Raw genomic sequence first — 9,019 nt, 5'->3', positions numbered from 1 at the left:
TTTTGGTAACTGTAATTTTTATTACCAAATATGTCAATATGTACGGATTTGAAACTCAAGACATGGACATAATCCCAATCTCAAAGCTCATCTACCTTAAATAAATAACCACTATTCTACTATACTATAGATAAAAATTAAATCTAAGCATAAATTCAGCCAGTCCCTCTACTATACTATAGATAAAAATTAAATCTAAGCATAAATTCAGCCAGTCCCTCTGCAATGGATTTCTCGTATGATGTTTCTGATGATCACCTCTGTGGTCATCTCCTTATGCTGAAAAATTCTACAGTTCCTCTCTTGCCAAATAAAATACATTGCACCTGATAGGTTCATTCTATATACTTCAGCTTGCATTGCTTTACTTGTGGCATGTACTATAGCCCAATCCATCTCTTCAGTCCACCCTGTGCTGCTTCTGTTAATGCATAGCCAATTTAATAGTTTCAGACAAAGATTGTTTCATCTTTCCATCAAGTTTCAGCCTAAAATGCAACAAGCAACAAAGAAGACAAAGCACCACTCCAACAAAAAATTCTATGGAGGTAAGAAGTGCAGGTGACTGAGAGGAATAAAATAAAAAAAGCACATAAACATACACTCCAGAAATAGTTCATATGAAAATTGAAATGAAGATGAATTGGTAATAACCTCGTCTTCTTTGTCACAGGAAGTACTCTAGACTTAGAATGAAGATGAATCAGTAATAATCTCATCTTCTTTGTCACATGAAGTACTCAAGACTTAGGCTAGAATTTAAACTGTCAAAGAAATAAAGGGGTACAAAACTTCATCAAATGGTGCAAACAGACGGGAGGAGTAAAGTGACTAATGAAACTCGAAAATACTTAGAACCCAAATACAGTTACTATATGGCGAGATTAGGTTTCAACATAGTATAATCCTTTCATTAATTTACAATTAGAGAAGTATCAATCTAAACCTCGCAGTTCTTCAATCTGATCAAGAAGAGAAAAAATTGCATGCACAACTTCTGGATGAACATTGATATTTCAGTGTCTAATAAGCATTTAATTTGATCATATTGAACAAGCTTAAGGATAAAAGCACCAGAAAACACAAGTTTCTAGAGAAAAAAAAATACAAAACGTGTAATAAAGAAGATGTCAAAAAGCTTTATATTCTAATAGATATAGCAAGAGTGAGAAGAGGTCAAGCAATTGTAACTCCTAATTCAGTAGCATAGCATCATACAACACTTAGCTAACCTAACCAAAAAATAAATAAAAATAGACCGTATCAGCATTTGGATGCTATTCAATAAGCAAAGACACACACATGTATAGGCAAAGTGACTAAGTATCATGAACACCTTAACAAATAGTGCTCCACCAAACACTACCAATTAAGCATATAAATAATCTAAAGTGTAAGAGAAAAAATATTAACCATGTTCTTACCACGAGAAGATGATGAAAAAACAAAGAGCACTGCATTTGGGATATTAACATTATATTCCTATTTACTTAAAGCTTAAGTAGGAGTATTAATATTTTGGTAAGCAAATAGGATTTTATTGAACCTCAGATTTGTTTTCATGAAATTTAATTTGCATAACTTAAAGCCCAGCTAGTACCTACCATATAGAAATTATAACATTTATTCAAGAAAGCGATTGCCTTTGCTGTGATGCTCACTAGCAGGAGACCAACCACTTAAAGTTAAGATTGATTAGCTAATAATGGTCCTTGTATATATAGTTTCGCAATTTTGATAGATATCCAATAGAAAACATGAAGAACGTAATAGACAACGGAGTAGGTGAAAGTATATAAAACCACATGCTATTATTTTATAAGCTTGCTAAATTAGGTAAAAGTAAGTATCAGATAAAGATCTCCACCAGAAAAGAACCCAAAAAAATGCCAAAAACTACATGAAGGAATTTCCACTATAACAAGCAACCAAAAACAGATAAAAGTCCATAGTAGACTAAGGTTAGAGCATATTACCTTGATATCTCTTCCACAGAAAAGTATGTATTCATAAATCTTGTACGCTGATAAACAGACAACACTACAAATACTGATGAGAGAGCAAGCTCATGTCCTATTCCATCCCATTTAACCTGCAAAACACGAAAACAAAATGCATCAATGACCACCTATTTAAGCTACTACAATGTTAATAAGATTAAATGCATCAAGACACAATTCCATGAAGCACATCTAGACCTATCAGCCACTCATCCCTCCAAGGAAATAATCAATAACAAGCTAAAAATATATACTGGATTAAATTGATCACAGGTGTCAAGTGAACAATAAGAAGAGATATAATTTTTTTCTCTATATATCTGATTCAACTTAGTTAGTTACATTAATCTAAGTTGCTTGAACATTGCGGGTGTTTGATACAGGTGTGATCCATAGGTCGGATATTCTATTATCTAAATTTTAAGATTCAGGGATACTGATCCATGTATGGATACGGGTGCAGGGATTTGACTAATAATAATACAAATAGAGTAATAAAACCTAAATTATGAGATATTATGTGGAAAACTTGGAGTGACAATAGAAATTTATATGTAAAGGGAGTGACAATAGAAATTTATTTATACAAGGTATTTCATTCTCTAGATTTCACCTTAGTTTTTGTTTTGATTACATTTTTTTTTTGAATTTATCCAGAATTTCTCCCTTGAATTTGGTCAAAGTACCCAAAATCGATTGACCAGATCACCCACATCATCTCAACATAGGTGCGACGCTAAATGTGAAGAGTCCGAGCGACTAAGACATTAATGACAATAAAATTATAAAATATAAAAATAAGGCTTCAACATATTTTCTAAGAATGATGTACTACTTGAATTGTCATTGAAAGTAGTGGTTACCTAATTGATCCAAAGTTGGTTAGTATTTCCAATGATCATAATTCCTCCTATGAACAAGGCCTTTCCGTTTGTAATGCTACTTACTCCTCGATTAGTTCATCGAATAGCATAAATAATCTTGTCGATGGGTTCTTGGACTCTCCTGTAAGCCCTCTTCGTATATATATAACAATGGACACCCGATTTGAAACTTTAGGGAAGGAGTGGAAGAAGCAAGGGAATTCCTCCTTAATAATAATAAGTTTTTGGGCAATAATGTTATCAATTAGTTGCTGCCTTAGGAGAAAAAAAGGACAAAGTGGTTTAACAGCAACTCAAATAGAGAAAAGGGATGAGAGAGGGACTTCACTTATAAGCCCGAGAGGGAGAAAAAATCCTCATAGAGATGAAAAGGATTTTAGAAGAAGAAATAAATAGCAAGCAAGCTATAGTTTATACAAAATTCATAGTTCATTCGGAAGAGTTCGATGTAATTTTGTTGCATAACATGGGCAATAAGGAAGCATTGACAGCTTATTGCGAGAGCTTGAAGAATGTTAGAACGAAAACCACAACACAGAAGGGGAAATCAAAAGGATTTCATGTAGGGAAGGATGACCATGAGAAGAAACAATGTAATAAAAAGGAAGTCGTAAATTTAAGGTCTCTACTAATGAATTGTGCACAGGTTATTGTTGTCGATGATTAGCACACAAAAGAACACTCCATTCTATATAATTAAAACTAAATTCATATTTTCTCTAATACAATCCAACATCATATAATATTGCTATTTTTAGCACTGGCGAATGTCTGTAGGGCATACCTATATAACAAAAAAACAAAATGTACATAGGTCGTACTAATATATCTACTTGTATAATTTGATCAGTATAATAGAGTGAAGAGAAATGTCTTAACTGAGAATCAAGCTAATAATGCCATGAAACAATATGTCATAATATAAAGACCAAATAAGCAACAAAATTGATTACTCAATAAGCATCCATGAGGTTTCAAATATTAGTTGCATAATTATGATTGCATATATTTGTAGTATAGCATACCAACAGAGAAGAATACATATAAATGTCGGACAAGAATTTCTTACCAAAGTTATACTGGCACCAACCCACTGTATCCAAGAATTGTTTGGAAAGCTGAAGAAATCATTATAGCTCCCTGCAACTCCTTTATGATTTGTTTGAAATTCTACAAGTAGGAGAATCTTATTCATAAATGGTTGTGGTAGTAATACGATAAAACAAATTGAACAAAGAGAAAATTAAGCCACATTATTCTTACCTATCTTTGTGATATGTCAATATTAATCTCAACACTGCCTCGATGATATTAATCATAAAAAGCTATTAGCACTCTCTTTACCGGTCATTTCGATAAAATTATATGATATTAAATAGCATTTTTCATTACTATGTAATGAGTGAAAAAAGTTCATAATATTTTCATCACTTAACAAACCACATCACAATATATGATCATTCAAACTTCTTTACTCTCCGCAAATCATAACAAATTAAATGAGCATCAGCTGTTGTATTAGAAAAGAAAAAGATAACTACATATACCAATTAAGAAGCCTTCTTGTTATTTTTCTTGTTTAAATTTTTTTAAGAAAAAAATTATAATCTAGAGTTGTCTAAGTCTTTGATCAGATCTATTCAATCCAATCGTAACCTATTTTCATATGTGCTTGAAAAATCTTCATTTAGTTTCATTATGCAATATAAAAGTTAAGAATTAAAAAAAATAAACATCCAATGTAATGGTATGTTCTGCCCTTAAGCAAATGCTCTCCTACTTAGTAGTTAGTACTTGCTTCGAATTTTTCTTTCATTAATCAAGATAGACACTTTGTAACTTATTTTATCGCTAAATTTATGGAAATGTAAATTCAAAGTTCCAACTTCCACACTAACCTCTTCTACCGCATGCTTAACTCTATCTAATTACAAAAATCAATTTAGATAAGATAACAAAGCCCTCATACAGATTAACAGAAAAAATAGAATAAAAGTTGGACAAATATTGAATGAGGAGTAGAACTGAAATAATCAACACCCAACTAAGAAGTTTTTTTTTTTCGTAGATCACCAACTAAGAAGTTTTTTTTTTCCGTAGATCACCAACTAAGAAGTTGAATGAACTGAAAAAGTATTATCTAGAATATAAGAATTTTTTTTAAAAAAAAGATAAATCAATCGTCTCTCTACAAACATGAAAAAAGTTGAAAGAAAAAATACATGAAAATGTACCATTCAACTGCGGAGATGAAGATAATTGAAATAGTATCTTGAAATTTGAAGAGATTATAATAACTTAGGAAGAAATCCTTGTTTGTCTGCTAGCAAAACAACATCAATAACAACTGAGAAAATAGCAAGGAAAATCCTACTTCTCCTCAACCCAAAATTTCAGTTTCAGGTTTTCTCAACCCAAAATTCCAATCTACAACATCAACTAAGAAATTTCGAGAAGAAGATTTGAGCGGAAATTGAAAAGAAACCATACCTTAAATTGCAAGAAATTCTTTTTATTTAAGGAGAATTGGCATAGTACTCCTCTCTTCTCTTGGAAAATGAAATGAACGTTTATAGAGTATATATGTGTGTCCTCCAATGGAAGAACTCTGGAAGCTCCCAGAATGAAAGAGACGATTTCAGTCTCCAAATTGAAAATATCATGGAGTGAAATTATTATCTTTTTTAAAAAACATTTGAAAATTAAAAGATGCTTCTACGCTTATAGTCAGTCATTTACTATTTTGCCCTTCAATTATATCAAATTTTTCAGAATTGCCCTTGGTCGTCCTGGTCGTCTTCACCCTTCTATATAATAGAAAAATAGAAACATAAAGATTAAAAGTTGAAGTAGTTAAATACCCTTCATTAGCGTTTTTTTTCTTTACGTTTTAGCAAAAAAATAAAATAAAATGCAATTGTCATTTTTCTGTTTTTTTTTTCTATTTAAAATATTTAGATTTAAATTTATATTTTTATTAATTTTATTTTTCGTAGTACTATTTTTAAAAATGTCATGTAACTTGCCTCGCCTACTACTTATTACTTTTAAAATTTAAATAATTTTCATACTCCAAGGATGATATAAAATTTTCAATGCTTTTGAAATTAAACAAAAATATTTTTGTTTGAATTTTTTTCAAAAATGTTTATTTTTTGTTCATTCATTGTTCAATAAATTTTAATATATTTTATTTATTAACATTTAAACCCTATAACATTATTTATGTAGTAAGATTTTCATCGTCTTAAATTTGAATATCTTATTCTTTTATAATTCTAGAGTGCAATGCTAACTTATATTTTGTTTTTTATATATATATATATATATATATATATATATATATATATTATTTTTTTTATATTATCAAATTACTTTTTAAATAATTTTTTAATTGACTAAATGTTCTTTTTTACTAATCTCTTTTACTATATAATATTAGATGAATCTAGTTTTTTTTAATCTTCAAAGTTAATTTTTTCATATTTTTATTCTTTTAAAATAGTTAAGGATCCTTTATTATTGGAATTGAAAAAAGTAAGAGATATTTAAACAAAATCTCTTTTCAGTTTGGTTTTTTATTTATTTTATTCAAATTTGAAATTAAATTTATTAATTCAATATAAACTTTGTTTAAAATGATTCATCGAGTTGTTATTTCAGTCACATATTTATAATTAGTTAATGTATTTTTGTTCCTTTTCTTAATGTATATTTCTTAACACCCCCTCACCCCCCTCACCCCCCCTCCTTTTCTGTTTAAGATTAAAAAGTATCCTTATCCTTTAAACATATTTTCAAATTTAAAAGATTTTTAATTTTTAATTTTAAAATTTGAACAAATCGTGTTTTATTTTTTTATTTTACTTTAATATTTTTTAATACTTTAAATTAATTTTGTTAATTCATATAAACTCTATCAATTTTAGAAATTGAAATTCACTTTTTACCTCAACTATTATATATATATATATATATATATATATATATATATTGTGATGACCCTAAAATGAAATAGGATGAACTAGAGCTTCGCATGTGTTTTGGAAGTTGGTTATTTGTTAAAATGAAGAGTTTTGGCTTTTAAGATTTAGTTTGAAGAGTTTTGAGGTCGAACGTCAAGGGACGACCATGACGTTCGGAGACTATTCTTTTGAGCTAATGTGTTTTAGTGGTGTAATGTTGCCCTAGTCTTGTTTGAAGGGTCTAAGAAGTCAACGTCAAGGCACGTGTTAGACTCCATGATATGAGACCTACTCTAGGTTGGTTGAGGGTGCTAGACAAGGAGCCAAGCCAAAAGGGGCAAGCATTAGCCAAAAAGCCAAGGCTGTCCCAAGTTGGCTACTCACTGCCCCAAAGACCACGGGCACCACCACGACCAGTGGTGCCCTGGATGGTCTGTATACTTGGGCGTGAAGATCACTTGGTCTCAAGGGAGGCAAGGCAACTTTGCCTAGGTGTTGCCTCATCTTCACGAGCTCCACCACGACTTGTGGTGTGCACCACAGATCGTGGGAGCCTCCGTGAAGATGCCTTGGGCCCTTGAGGGCTTGACATGGTGGAGAGGCCCACTGGTCAAGGGACCACGTGCACCACCACGAGAAGTGGTGCCCTTCACGACCCATCCAAGTGGGCGTGGTCCCTGACGGGGCTGCCTCATTTAGGGGCTTTTGGGTATTTCTTGTAAATGTTTTAATGTGTGGGGTTGATTTTAAAAGGTTTATATGATACATATAAATAGTTTTAAGTCTTAAAACCTTCCTTTAACTCCTTATTTCAAGGACCCTAATAAAAAACCCCAAAGTTCTTCTCTCTCTATATTTCTCTCAAGCTCAAGGAAGAAGAAGGTGTGGGCAGCTAGGGTTTCGAATTCAAGGTTTCCTCCATCAAATTTCTTGGGAATTGTTGATAATAAGGTATGATGGCTCTTTATCTAGGGCTAGTTTTCGCCCTAGAGACAAATCTCAAATGGTTTTTAAGTTTTCCAAAGTTTATGAAAAAGCCTCTTTCTTACTCCACTCAAGGGTTCTTGCATGAAAATGATTTCAAAAGACAAGCTGTGATATTATTCATGTTTGATTGAAGTTTTTGGGATGAAAAACTCTATGAGCCCTTGATTTCCACAAAACCCTAAAATTAGCTTATGAAGTGGGTTGTTTGCTTATGATTCAATGTTGATGAAATTGCGTTTAGATTGAGTTGTATAGTTGATTCAATGTTTATTGCTTATTGTGTTTAGATTGAGTTGTATATTTCTATTGTGAATTGTTGGAGAATGGAGAAATGGTGATTGTGGCTTTGGAAAAGGGTAAGTTTGACCTAACTTTATTATTAATGTAGAATTGATATAGCATTGTGATAGAATGATGTGTGATCCACTTATGGTGGAGGTGTTTACTTATTGAATGTATTGTGAGCATGGCCTTGAAGGCATTACATAATGAATTGATGTATTATTATGTTATGATGTATTGAATGTGTAATGTGAAGGTGTTCTTAATCTCAAGGCGATCTTGTGTAAAGGGTGTAGCATTGTGATTGAAAGTGTGATCTCTCTTAATGTTCATAAGTGATGATGTTAGACTATGAAAGGTCTCTATATGGTGAGGTTGTCTCTTGATTTGGTAGACTTAGGTACCTCTTCTTGAATGTGATATTTTGACTTACGTGTCTAATTGAGCATAGATTGGTAGACCTAAGCATGGTGCCCTTTCTATGAATGACTAAAGAGGCATTCTAGGCTATATCTTGAATAGGCTAGACCTAAGCATGGTACCCTTTTCATGAGTAAGTCTAGACCCCCAAGTGAATGTGAAACCTTGAAGTGGTGGACCTTATGGTGATGACCTTCTTCTTGTGTGAAATGATAAACTTAGAGTTGGTGGACCGGAATAGTAGAAAACCCTCTCTAAGAAAGTCAATGAGCTATACTTAATGAACCTTGATCGGTAGATCCTTTGTGGTGCCCTTCCTGATAGAAGTATTATGGGTTGGCTAGACCTAATGATGGTGCCCTCTCCAATACATATATGCAAATGAAACTACTCTATGGGAACTAAGGCTAAGCACCGAGTGGATATGGTTAAGAGGGTGGCCCTCTCCGAGCATGAGGTTAGGGCACAATGAAATTCTTTG

General features: G+C 32.1%; 1 long non-coding RNA gene across 1 annotated transcript; it reads right to left on the bottom strand.

Moving 5' to 3' along the window:
* Nucleotides 1-302: 302 nt before the first annotated feature.
* On the bottom strand, nucleotides 303-5,206 carry LOC125830619 (uncharacterized). Its single transcript, XR_007443151.1, has 4 exons — nucleotides 5,119-5,206; nucleotides 3,954-4,054; nucleotides 1,977-2,092; nucleotides 303-421 (listed from the first exon to the last, which is right to left on the bottom strand). It is a non-coding gene; the product is annotated as an uncharacterized LOC125830619 (long non-coding RNA).
* Nucleotides 5,207-9,019: the final 3,813 nt, after the last annotated feature.

Source organism: Solanum verrucosum, unplaced genomic scaffold, assembly GCF_900185275.1.
Source record: "Solanum verrucosum unplaced genomic scaffold, falcon-dt-bn FXZP01000027.1, whole genome shotgun sequence".
Lineage (NCBI taxonomy): Eukaryota > Viridiplantae > Streptophyta > Magnoliopsida > Solanales > Solanaceae > Solanum > Solanum verrucosum.
This window is presented reverse-complemented; position numbering and strand designations above follow the sequence as displayed.